The 11,886-nt window shown below is 37.2% G+C and overlaps 1 pseudogene across 1 annotated transcript; it reads right to left on the bottom strand.

Moving 5' to 3' along the window:
• Positions 1-10,742: 10,742 nt before the first annotated feature.
• LOC308437631 (large ribosomal subunit protein eL24-like) lies at positions 10,743-11,241 on the bottom strand (annotated as a pseudogene). Its single transcript has one exon. The product of its transcript is annotated as a large ribosomal subunit protein eL24-like (transcript).
• Between the last annotated feature and the right edge of the window lie 645 nt (positions 11,242-11,886).

Here is an 11,886-nt window from a genome sequence, read left to right as displayed (position 1 = left end):
TTTTGTGTTGAACAGCTACTGCTGAGGATATGGCCCACACTTAGAGAGGTTTCTTTCTCCAGTGAATTTCCCTTGAAGAAAATTAAATTTTTATTTGTATTCTCTATCAACTACAGATAGCCTCTGGCTAAGGGAGGGGGCATGTGCCCCCTTCTTTCTGCTCAGGGACCCAATCTGGCTTAGATTGATCCAGGCCATGCAGATGCTGGGAAAGTCTCTGTGAGTTCATAGATATGCCGGGCCTGTTGTGTCTAGAGGTTCTTGACTTCCTTATGTACTCTGTCCTCTCTAATTTACTAAAAGAAGCAACAAAGGTCCCTGGTACCAATGTGAAAAGTGGGAGAACAAGAAGAAAACAAGAAGAACAGTTGTCTTCAGCTATATGGTGAGTCTCCAGCTAGCCTGGGTTACATAAAACTCTGTATCAAAAAATAAAACAAGAACAAAAAATAAGAAGGGTCTCACAGAAATCTTACTTTAAATTGCTGTCATTGTGAAATAAGTATCTATTCATTAAGGACTTTATTATTTGACTGAAGCTGTAGATATATTTTTGTTTCTAAGTTACATAAGCAAAACTTATTTTTCAAAAAATACCCACCATGAATGTATGCATCTAAGTATTTTGTACTTATTTTATTGTAGAGGTTTCTTTTAAAGAAATGTTGTACATCTATTTAACTGAATAAAATTTTTGGATGATGTTATGGCATTACTTTTCATACTTCAAATAAAGAGTATACAGAAAAAAATATATAGCAAAGTTTAGAGTACTTTAAAATTTTAAGTAATTATATTCAGTGACTTTTATAAGACACAGAAAAAGAATTTAACTTATTATTGTAACTTTCAAAGCAGGAACAAAGATTCCTAATATTCATCTGTGACACTGAGCTAAGTTCAAATGTAACTTAAAATACTTGCATATTGAATACAGTCATACATCAAAATTAAAAAAAAAAAAGAATTATCACCCACAAGTTGCCTTCTTCCTTAAGATCTAGATATGGTTCAAAATACACAGGTCAATAAATTTAATAAACCATGTAAATTGACTTAAATACAAAATTCACATGATTATATTAATAGATGTAGAAAAGCATTTAATAATATCGAACATGTCTTCATGATAAACGTTCTAGAAAGAATAGGACCAGAAGAAACATACTTCAATATAATAAAATCTATAAATAAAAAGCTGGAGTAGTCATTTTAATATTGAATAAAATAGATTTTCAACAAAATGTATCTAAAAGGGTAAAGAAGGATACTTCTTACTCATCAAAGGAAATATCTACCAAGATGAACACTCAATCTATGCACCAAATACAAGTACACCCACATTCATAAAAAAAAAAAAAAAAAAAAAAAAAAAAAAAAAAAAAACTCTACTAAATTTCAAAGAATATGTTGCACCACATACGATAATAGTGGAAGACATCAATTCCCCACTCTCATTGTTGGACAGATCATGGAAGCAGAAACTGAACAGAGACACAGTGAAACTAGCAAAGGTTATGAACCAAATGGATTTAACAGACAACTATGAAACATTTCATCTTTAAAAAAGAATATAAATCTCAACAACTCATGGCACCTTATCCAAAATTGTCCATAGAGTCAGTCACAAAACAAGCCTCATAAGATACAAGAAGATTGAAACAATTCCATGCATCCTATCAGATCACCATAGACTAAGGGTGCTCTTCACTAACAACACAGACAACAAAAAGCTCACATGCACATGAAAGATGAATAATGCTCTACACAAGATTGGTCAAAGAAGAAATAAATAAAGAAATAAAAGACTTATTAGAATTTTGAAAATGAAGGCACAAGATACCCAAACTTACAGGATAAAATGAAAGCCATGTGAAGTCGTAGAGGCTGAGCAACTGGTGGGTGGGAGAACTGGGCTGCCAGGGAGCAGAGAGATCGCTGCGAAGTGCACACGAAAAGTGCACACCCTCCCTTGCCTGCCCTGCCCTGCCCAATCCTACAACCAAGAACAGAAATTTCGAACTTCTGTTTCCACCCGGTGGCAACTTCAGGACGCAGAGCGGAACCTGGCCCATCTGCGACCCGGATAGGCGGCTTGTAGAGGCTGAGCAACTGGACACAGAGCGGAGCCTAGCCCATCTGCCACCCGGAACGGCAGCTCGTAAAGGCTGAGCAACTGGGGAGTGGGAGACCTAGGCTGATGGGGAGCAGAGGGATCTTTGCACAGTGCACACGAAAAGTGCACCCCCTGCCTTGACCTGACCTGTCCTGCCTGATCCAGTGCCCAGGAATAGAACTTTGGAACTTCTGTTCCCACCCAGCGACTCTGAGGCATAGAACAGGGCTCGACCCATCTGCCACCTGGACCAGTGAAGATCCAGGGACACAGACCAGATACAAGGGAAAGGCAAGAACATATCACTGATAACAAAATGGCAAGAGGAAAGCGAAAGAGTATATCCCAAGGAAACCAAGACAACCTGGCAACACCAGAACCCAGCTCTCCCATAACAGAAAACATCGGAATTCCAAACACTCCAAAAAAGGAAGGCACAGACCTGAAATCATACCTCAAGATGCTGATAGAAATACATAAACAAGAACGGGAGGAAAAGCAAAAACATTCAGAAGGTTTTAAAGAGGAAACAAGAAAAACACTCAAAGAACTCAAAGAACTAGAGGAAAACAGAATCAAAGAGATGAAGGAATGGAAGAGGGAATTTAAAACGGAAATTGACACAATAAAGAAAACACAAAAAGAGATAACCCTAGAGGTAGAACACCTAAAAAAAAAAATTAGGAATCACAGAAGCAAGCATTTCCAATAGATAACAAGAGATGGAAGAGAGAATCTCGGAGGCAGAAGACAACATTGTAAACAGACAAAACAGCCAGAGAAGATGCAAAAAACAAAAAGCTCCTAACCCAAAATGTCCAGGAAATCCAGAACACAATGAGAAGACCGAACCTAAGGATAATAGGAATAGAAGAGGGAGAAGAGCATCAACTAAGAGGCACAGTAAATATCTTCAACAAAATCATAGAAGAAAACTTCCCTACCCTCAAGAATGAGATGACCACGAGCATAAAAGAAGCCTTCAGAACTCCAAATAGGTTGGACCAGAAAAGAAATTCCTCCTGACACATAATAGTAAAAACATCAAGTGCCCAAAGCAAAGAAAGAATACTAAAAGCAGTAAGGGAAAAAGGTCAGGTAACATATAAAGGCAGGCCAATCAGACTCACACCCGATTTCTCAACAGAGACTATGAAAGCTAGAAGAGCCTGGACAGACGTCATGCACACCCTAAGAGAACACAAGTGCCAGCCCAAGCTACTATACTCAGCAAAACTATCAATCACCATCGATGGAGAGATGAAGATATTTCAAGACAAATCAAAATTTACACAATATCTGACAAGAAACCCAGCACTACAACGAATTATAGGTGGAAAACCCAATACAATGAGAAAAAATACAGCCTAGTAAAAACAAGAGAACTCCTAAACAAGAAAACTAAAAGAAGAAAAAGACACAGACACAACTCAACCCACAAAAGCAATATGGAAGGAAACAGAAACAACTATTCCTTCGTATCTATTAACATTAATGGACTCAACTCCCTAATAAAGAGACATAGGCTATCAGACTGGATACATAAACAATATCCAGCATTTTGCTGCATACAGGAAACTCATCTCAGAGACAAAGACAGACACTATCTCAGAGTTAAAGGGTGGGAAAAAAAACTTCCAAGAAAACAGCTCCAAGAAGCAAGCTGGAGTGGCTATTCTAATATCGAATAAAGTAAATTTCCAACCAAAAGTTATCAAAAAAGATAAGGAAGGACACTTTTTACTCATTACCGGGGAAACCGGTCAGGAGAAACTCTCAATCCTTAACATATATGCTCCAAATAAAAAAGCACCCACATTCATAGAAGAAATCCTACTAAAGCTCAAAAAATATATTTCACCTTACACAATAATAGTGGGAAACTTTAATACCCCACTCTCACAAATGGACAGATCAGGGAAACAGAAACTGAACAAGGACACTGCAAAACTAGCAGTGACTTTGAACCAACTAGAATTAATAGATATATACAGAACATATTATCCTAAAGTAAAAGAATACACCTTCTTCTCACCACCCCATGGCACCTTCTCGAAAATTGACCACATAATTGGACACAGAGTGAGCCTCAATCGATATAAGAAGATTGAAATACTCCCATGCATCCTCTCAGATCACCATGGTCTACGGCTGGTCTTTAACAACAACAAAGACAACAAAAAGCCCACATACACATGGAAACTAAACAACGCTCTGTTAAACAATAGCAGGGTCAAAGAAGAAATAAAAACAGGAATTAAGGATTTTCTAGAATTCAACAAAAATGAAAACACAACATACCCAAACCTATGGGATGCAATGAAAGCAGTACTGAGAGGAAAACTCATAGCCCTAAGTGCTTCCAAAAAGAAACTGGAGAGAGTTTACATCAGCAACCTGACAGCACAGCTCAAAGCCCTAGAACAGAAGGAAGCAAATATACCCAAAAAGAGTAGACGGCAAGAAATAATCAAAATTAGGACAGAAATAGACCAAATAGAATCAAAAAGAACCATTGAAAAAATCAACAAAACCAAGAGTTTGTTCTTTGAGAAAATCAACAAGACTGATAAATCCCTAGCCAGACTAACTAGAGGGCAAAGAGAGAGTATACAAATTAACAACATCAGAAAGGAAAGTGGGAACATAACAACTGAAACTGAGGAAATTCAAGAAATCATCAGATCCTACTACAAAAACTTATACTCCACAAAATTGGAAAATCTGGAGGAAATGGACGAATTCCTAGACAGATACAAGATCCCAAAGTTAAACCAGGAACAGGTAAACCATCTAAATAACCCTATAACACCTAAAGAAATAGAAGAAGTCATCAAAAGTCTCCCAACCAAAAAAAAGCCCAGGTCCAGACAGGTTCAGTGCAGAATTTTATCAGATATTTATTGGGGATATAACACCAATACTCGCCAAACTATTCCAAAAGATAGAATCAGATGGAATACTACCTAACTCATTTTTTGAGGCTACAATAACCCTCGTACCTAAACCACACAAAGACCCTACAAGGAAAGAGAACTTCAAACCAATCTCACTTATGAACATTGATGAAAAAATACTCAACAAAATCCATGCAAACCAAATCCAAGAACACATTAAAACGATCATTCATCATGACCAAGTAGGCTTCATCCCTGGGATGCAGGGATGTTTTAACATAAGAAAATCCATCAATGTAATCCACCATATAAACAAACTCAAAGATCAAAATCACATGGTCATCTCACTAGATGCTGAGAAAGCATTTGACAAAATCCAACACCCCTTCATATTAAAAGTCCTGGAAAGAACAGGAATCCAAGGTCCATACCTAAACATAATAAAAGCAATATACAGCAAACCAACAGCCAACATCAAACTTAATGGCGAGAAACTTGAAACAATCCCACTAAAATCAGGGACTCGACAAGGCTGCCAACTCTCCCCCTACCTATTCAACATAGTACTGGAAGTCCTGGGTGGAGCAATTAGACAGCAAAAGGAGATCAAGGGGATGCAAATCGAAAAGGAAGAGATAAAAACATCACTCTTTGCCGATGACATGATAGTGTACTTGAGTGACCCCAAAAATTCCACCAGAGAACTTCTACAGCTGATAAACAAGTTCAGCAAAGTTTCTGCTTACAAAATTAACTGGAACAAATCAGTAGCCTTCCTATACTCAAAGGACAAACATGTGGAGAAAGAAATTAGGGAAAAGGTACCCTTCACAAGCGTCACAAAAACTATGAAATACCTTGGTGTGACTCTAACTAAGCAAGTGAAGGACCTGTATGACAAGAACTTCAAACCTCTAAAGAAGGAAATTGAGGAGGATCTCAGAAAATGGAAAGATCTCCCATGCTCATGGATTGGAAAGATCAACATCTTAAAAATGGCCATCCTACCAAAAGCAATCTACAGATTCAATGCAATCCCCAGTTCTTCATGGAACTGGAAAGATCAATGTGCAACTTCATATGGAATAACAAAAAACCTAGAATAGCTAAAGCCATCCTCAACAACAAAAAAACATCTGCGGGAATCACTATCCCTGACCTCAAGCTATATTACAAGGCAATTGTGCTGAAAACTGCATGGTACTGGTACAGAAATAGGCATGTGGATCAATGGAATAGAATAGAAGATCCTGAAATGAGCCCTCATGTATATGGTCACCTGATTTTTGACAAAGGAGCAGTAAATACTCAATGGAAAAAGGACAGCCTATTCAACAAATGGTGCTGGTCCAACTGGCACTCAGCATGCAAAAAAATGAAAATAGACCCTTTCTCATCTCCTTGTACAAAGCTCAAGTGTAAGTGGATCAAAGATCTCCACATTAAACCAGATACACTGAAACTATTAGATGAGAAAGTAGGAAAAACCTTAGAACAAATAGGCACAGGAGAAAATTTCCTGAACAAAACACCAATGGCTCAAGCTCTAAGGTCAAAGATTAACAAATGGGACTTAATGAGATTGCAAAGTTTCTGTAAGGCTAAGGACATCGTCAAGAAAACAAAACGGCAACCAACAGAATGGGAAAAGATCTTTACCAACACCACATCAGATAGAGGCCTAATATCCAAGGTGTACAAGGAACTCAAAAAGCTAGACACCAGAGAATCAAATAACCCTATTAAAAAATGGGGTACAGAGCTAAACAAAACGTTCTCAGTTGAGGAACACCGAATGGCCGAGAAACATCTGAGGAAGTGCTCAACATCCTTAGCCATCAGGGAAATGCAAATCAAAACAACCCTGAGATTCCACCTCACACCAGTCAGATTGGCCAAGATCCAAAAATCAGATGACAGCAGATGCTGAAGAGGCTGCGGAGAAAGAGGAACACTTCTCCACTGTTGGTGGGGTTGCAAACTAATACAACCACTCTGGAAATCAGTCTGGCGATACCTCAGAAAATTGGATATAGTACTACCTGAAGACTCAGCTATTCCACTTCTGGGCATATACCCCAGAGACACTTTAATACACAACAAAGATATATGCACCACAATGTTCATAGCGGCTCTATTTATAATAGCCAGAAGCTGGAAGGAACCCAGATGTCCTTCAGAAGATGAATGGATACAAAAATCGTGGTACATATACACAATGGAATACTACTCAGCCACCAGAAACAATGACTTAACCAAATTCTTAAGAAAATGGCTGCATCTACAGAATATCATCCTGAGTGAGATAACCCAGTCACAAAAGAACAAACATAATATGTAGTCACTGATATTGGGATGCTAACCCCTGAGGCTTGTACTCCCCCAGAAACAACTCACAGACTGTATGGAGTCCAAGAAATAAAGAAAACAAAAAAATATATATATTTACAAACAAGAAGACTTTGACTATTTCCTTGTTGCGTTTTGTTTTGCATGTACTTTATGCTCATGGTAACTATTAGGTTTTCAATGCATACTGTGAAGCCCTTGAAAAAATCAAGTACTGACTAAAAAATATATTCACATAGTTGTATGTAAAAAATATTTTAATATCTGAAAAAACAGTACTAACAAAAATGTATAATTTTAAGCAAAAAATGTTTAAAATCTGTACATTTATCTTTGTTTTGTAAAATAAAGTCGTTTTAAAAAAAGCCATGTGAAGAGGTAAACTCATAACTCCGAGCACCTCCAAAAAGAACTGGAGAGATCATACACTAACATCTTGACAACACACTTGAAAGCTCTAGAACAAAATGAAGCAGATACACCCAAGAGGAGTAGACAGCAAGAAATAATCAAACTTGAAGCTGAAATCAAGCAAATAGAAACAAAACGAATTACACAAAGAATCAACAAAACCGGGATTTGGTTCTTTGAGAAAATAAACAATATTGGGAAACCCTTAACCAGACTAACTAGAGGGCACAGAGAGATTATCCAAATTAAAACATCAGAAATGAAAGGGAAGACATAGCAACAGAAACTGAGGAAACTTAACAAATCATCAGAGCCTATTACAAATGCCTATACTGAAAAATATAACTGGAAAATCTAGAGGAAATGGACAATTTTCTAGACAGAAACCAGGTTCCAAAGTTAAATCAGGATCAGATGAATCATGAAAACAGTTCCATAACCCCTAAAGAAATAGAAGCAGTCATCAAAGGCCTCTTAACCAAAAACCAAAACCAAACAAACAAATAAAAGAAAGCCCAGGACCAGATGAGTTTAGTACAGAATTCTATCAGACCTTCATAGAAATCCCAATACCAATACTCTCCAATTACAACTACACATACTTTCCACAAAATGGAAACAGCAAAAAGACTACCCAACTCATTCTTCAAAGCCACAATTATGTTCATACCTAAACCACACAAAGACCCTACAAAGAGAACTTTAGTTCAATTTCCCTCATGAACATTGTTACAAAAAATGCTCAATAAAATTTTTGCAAACTGAATCTAAGAACACATCAAAACAATCATTCACCATAATCAAGTGGACATTATCCCAGGAATGAAGGAGAGATGGTTCAATATATGGAAATCCATCAATGTAATCCACTATATGTATAAAAAAAAAACTCAAAGAAAAAAACCACATGATCATCTCTTTAGATGCTTAGAATTGATTAGACAAAATTTAACATCCCTTCATGTCTTGGAAAAATAAGAAATTCAAGGCCCATACCTTAACATAATAAAAGCAATATGCAGAAAACCATTAGCCAACATTAAACTAAATGGTAAGAAACGTGAAGCAATCCCACTGAGATGAGGGAAAAGACAAGGCTGCCCACTCACCTACCTATTTAATAAAGTGCTGGAAGTACTAGCCAGAGCAATTAGACAGCAAAAGGAAGTCAAAGGGATTCAAATTAGAAAAGAAGAAGTCAAATATCACTATTTAGAGATGATATGATAGTATACTTAAGTGACACCAAAAATTCCATCTGAGAATTCCTACAGCTGATAAACAACTTCAGAAAAAAGGCTGAATATAAAATTAACTCAAACAAATCAGTAGCCTTCCTCTACTCAAAGAATAAACAAACTGGGAAAGAAGTTAGGGACTCAACATCCTTCACAATAGTCCCAAATAATACAAAATACCTTGGAATGACCCTAAGCAAGCAAATGAAAGATAAGAACTTCAAGTCTCTAAAGAAGAAAATTGAAGAAAATCTCAGAAGCTGAAAAGATCTGCCAAGCTCATGTTTTGAAAGAAACCAGAAAGCTATAAGGGCATTGTGGTGGGAGGTATTAGAGAGAATAATGTATACATTTTCTCAAGAAGCCAGAGAAGAGCAAAGAGAATTGAAGACAAGTTTTCATTCAAAGCAAAGGATATTTCAAAGTGATAAAGGAGACTCATAGGTTTCATATCTCCCTGTAATAAAGATGGAATCATGTTAAACACTAAATACACTTATCTAATTACATCAGAAAATTCTGCTCTGTGTTTGCTGATGAAATGTGATGTTGTGCTTCCGCAGAGCCAAAACAAAGTGAGGATGTAACATTCTAATTACCAAAAGGCAATTGGTAAAATGGTTGTATATTTGAACTGCAATAAAAATTAATAAAATTATGTAAATACAAACACAGTTAGTGAAAATGTGGTACTCTAATTTTAGAGAAGCCATGGAACATAATGACTTAAGGAACTTCAAATCATTTTTAACCTCATTCTCCTCACAGAGACAAGACTAATGAGAAAACGTTTGTCTAAAAGGCTAATATTTGCTTTAATAGATTTACTTCACTGATCTAGTATGAAAGCCACCCCATTTCCTTTTGGCAGTAAGGGTAAAATCTTGACTAAATGAATATGTAAGCACAAAATTTCCTTCCATGAGCATTTTTGCAATCTCCCGGAGAAGTCACTGTTGACACATTCATAACTTTTGCAATGGCCTTACTCTACAGAATTCTGTTATTATGCTGGAGGACACAGGGAACCATTTTACTGCATGCACTCCTAGTTATAAGAGAAGGGATGCTCGCTCCATGCATCACTATGCGCACAGCGGACACGAGTTGACCTCTGTGATCAAGTCCATGCTATAACCAGGTTCCTTGTAATGGGTTATTATCACGGCTGGTACTTAGTGATTCTCTGCAGTAGGCTTTACTCTGTACTCTCATTTTTCATCCTGAAATCCCTTCATAACATTCATGTTGACTCGAGAAATGCAGTGTCTTTAAAATTAACCTTAGGAATATATATTCTATTAAGTTTTTTGTATAATTTAAACATGAGGCCCATTATTAAAATGCATACACCTTGATTCTTTAAAATTAATGTTTTCAATGGCTATGACAGCGATCAGTGAGATGCTAAGCTTTCATCACCTACTGCGTGAATATGACTCTAAACCAGACAAGCAATCTCAACTTCTTCAAATGTTGTATCTCTGAACCATGTGAATAGATGCCATATCTTTACCAACAGTCTTCAATGAGAAATGTACTTATTCACAATATACTTACTCAAGGAGTTAAAAAGGACCAGAGATTATTTCAAACGTCCCTACTTGCTTTAGTATGCAACAAAAACATACTACTTCAAGTCTGGAAATGTAATAATTATATCATCCATTTTGTTCTGATTTTTTTTTTTTTTTAGAGACAGATCTTTATTTTAAACTCTGATCTACCAATTTAGCGTTTCCCACCAACTCTGGGAGCGGAGACCTTCACAGGCTTCACAATCTTTTGTTTAGGTGCTGCCTTTGTGGGGGCCTTGGCAGCAGCCATTGCTGTCTTCTTTGATGCCTGCTTAGCCTTTTTTTGCTTCCTTGGCAGCCCTGACAGCCTGCTCTCGCTGAGCTTTCCTAACTTCTGGTTTCTGATTCCTCTTGGCCATTATATCAGCAAGAGATGCACCAGTGATGGCTCGCTGGAACTTGACTGCGCGGCGGGTTCTTTTCTTTTGAATTTCTTCCGACTGTCCTTTCTTGTGTTATCTTCTGTAGAGGACAGTCCAGTTTATCTGCCGAGGATTCCTTTTGGACAGGAATGCAGACTCGCATTTTGCATTAAGAAACTGGAAAACCTTCCCGTCGGTCCTGGCGTAGCGCGGCCCGTGTCCCGGGTAGATCTTGTACCCGCTAAAACTGCACAGCTCGACCTTCATGGTGGTAGATGTCGGCCTGCCGGGGGAAAGATGGCGAAGAGAGCCTGATTATTTTTTAATCTACTGTGAGTGACTATAAAAACACATATCTTCTTGCTTCTCTAGAGGGGAAATTCTCCTCTGAAAATCATATAAACATTATGCTGGGCACAGAGGATGTGAATTTACTCGGGCAAAATTTTAACAAATACACAATAGAAATTATATATGTAAATTTTGAAATGAAAATTGGGAAGATTTTTATTTTCAATCTTTTTCAGGACCCAATTTTCTCAACAGTGAAGGGCTTAATCAACACAAATATATCATTGCTTTTATTTTTATTTAGATTTTAAAAAAAACTTCAAATATCTAATGCATTGTGACAAAATATAAGTTGTATTTAAAACGCTTCCATTCAACATCTAAATGATAAATATTGCATGGCAAGGCACATCTGTCCTTCGTAGTGTTTTCTTCTAATGCAGGACAGTGCAGCATCTCAGCAAACCAATTCAAACATAAGCATCTCTGCAGAGCAACAGCTCTTGTCACTGTTTGTGATTATCTAATGGTATATGGTCCAATCATAAAGGACAGCTGACAGGCTGGTATAAGAAATGGATTTTCTTCCTCCTCCTGGCACAGCAGTGTAAAGCCCCCTGCTGTAATGCAGAAAATCTTTTATGC

This window comes from Micromys minutus (genome assembly GCF_963924665.1).
Source record: "Micromys minutus genome assembly, chromosome: 26".
NCBI lineage: Eukaryota > Metazoa > Chordata > Mammalia > Rodentia > Muridae > Micromys > Micromys minutus.
The sequence above is the reverse complement of the archived record's forward strand: the minus strand, read 5'-3'. Positions and strand labels throughout refer to the sequence as shown.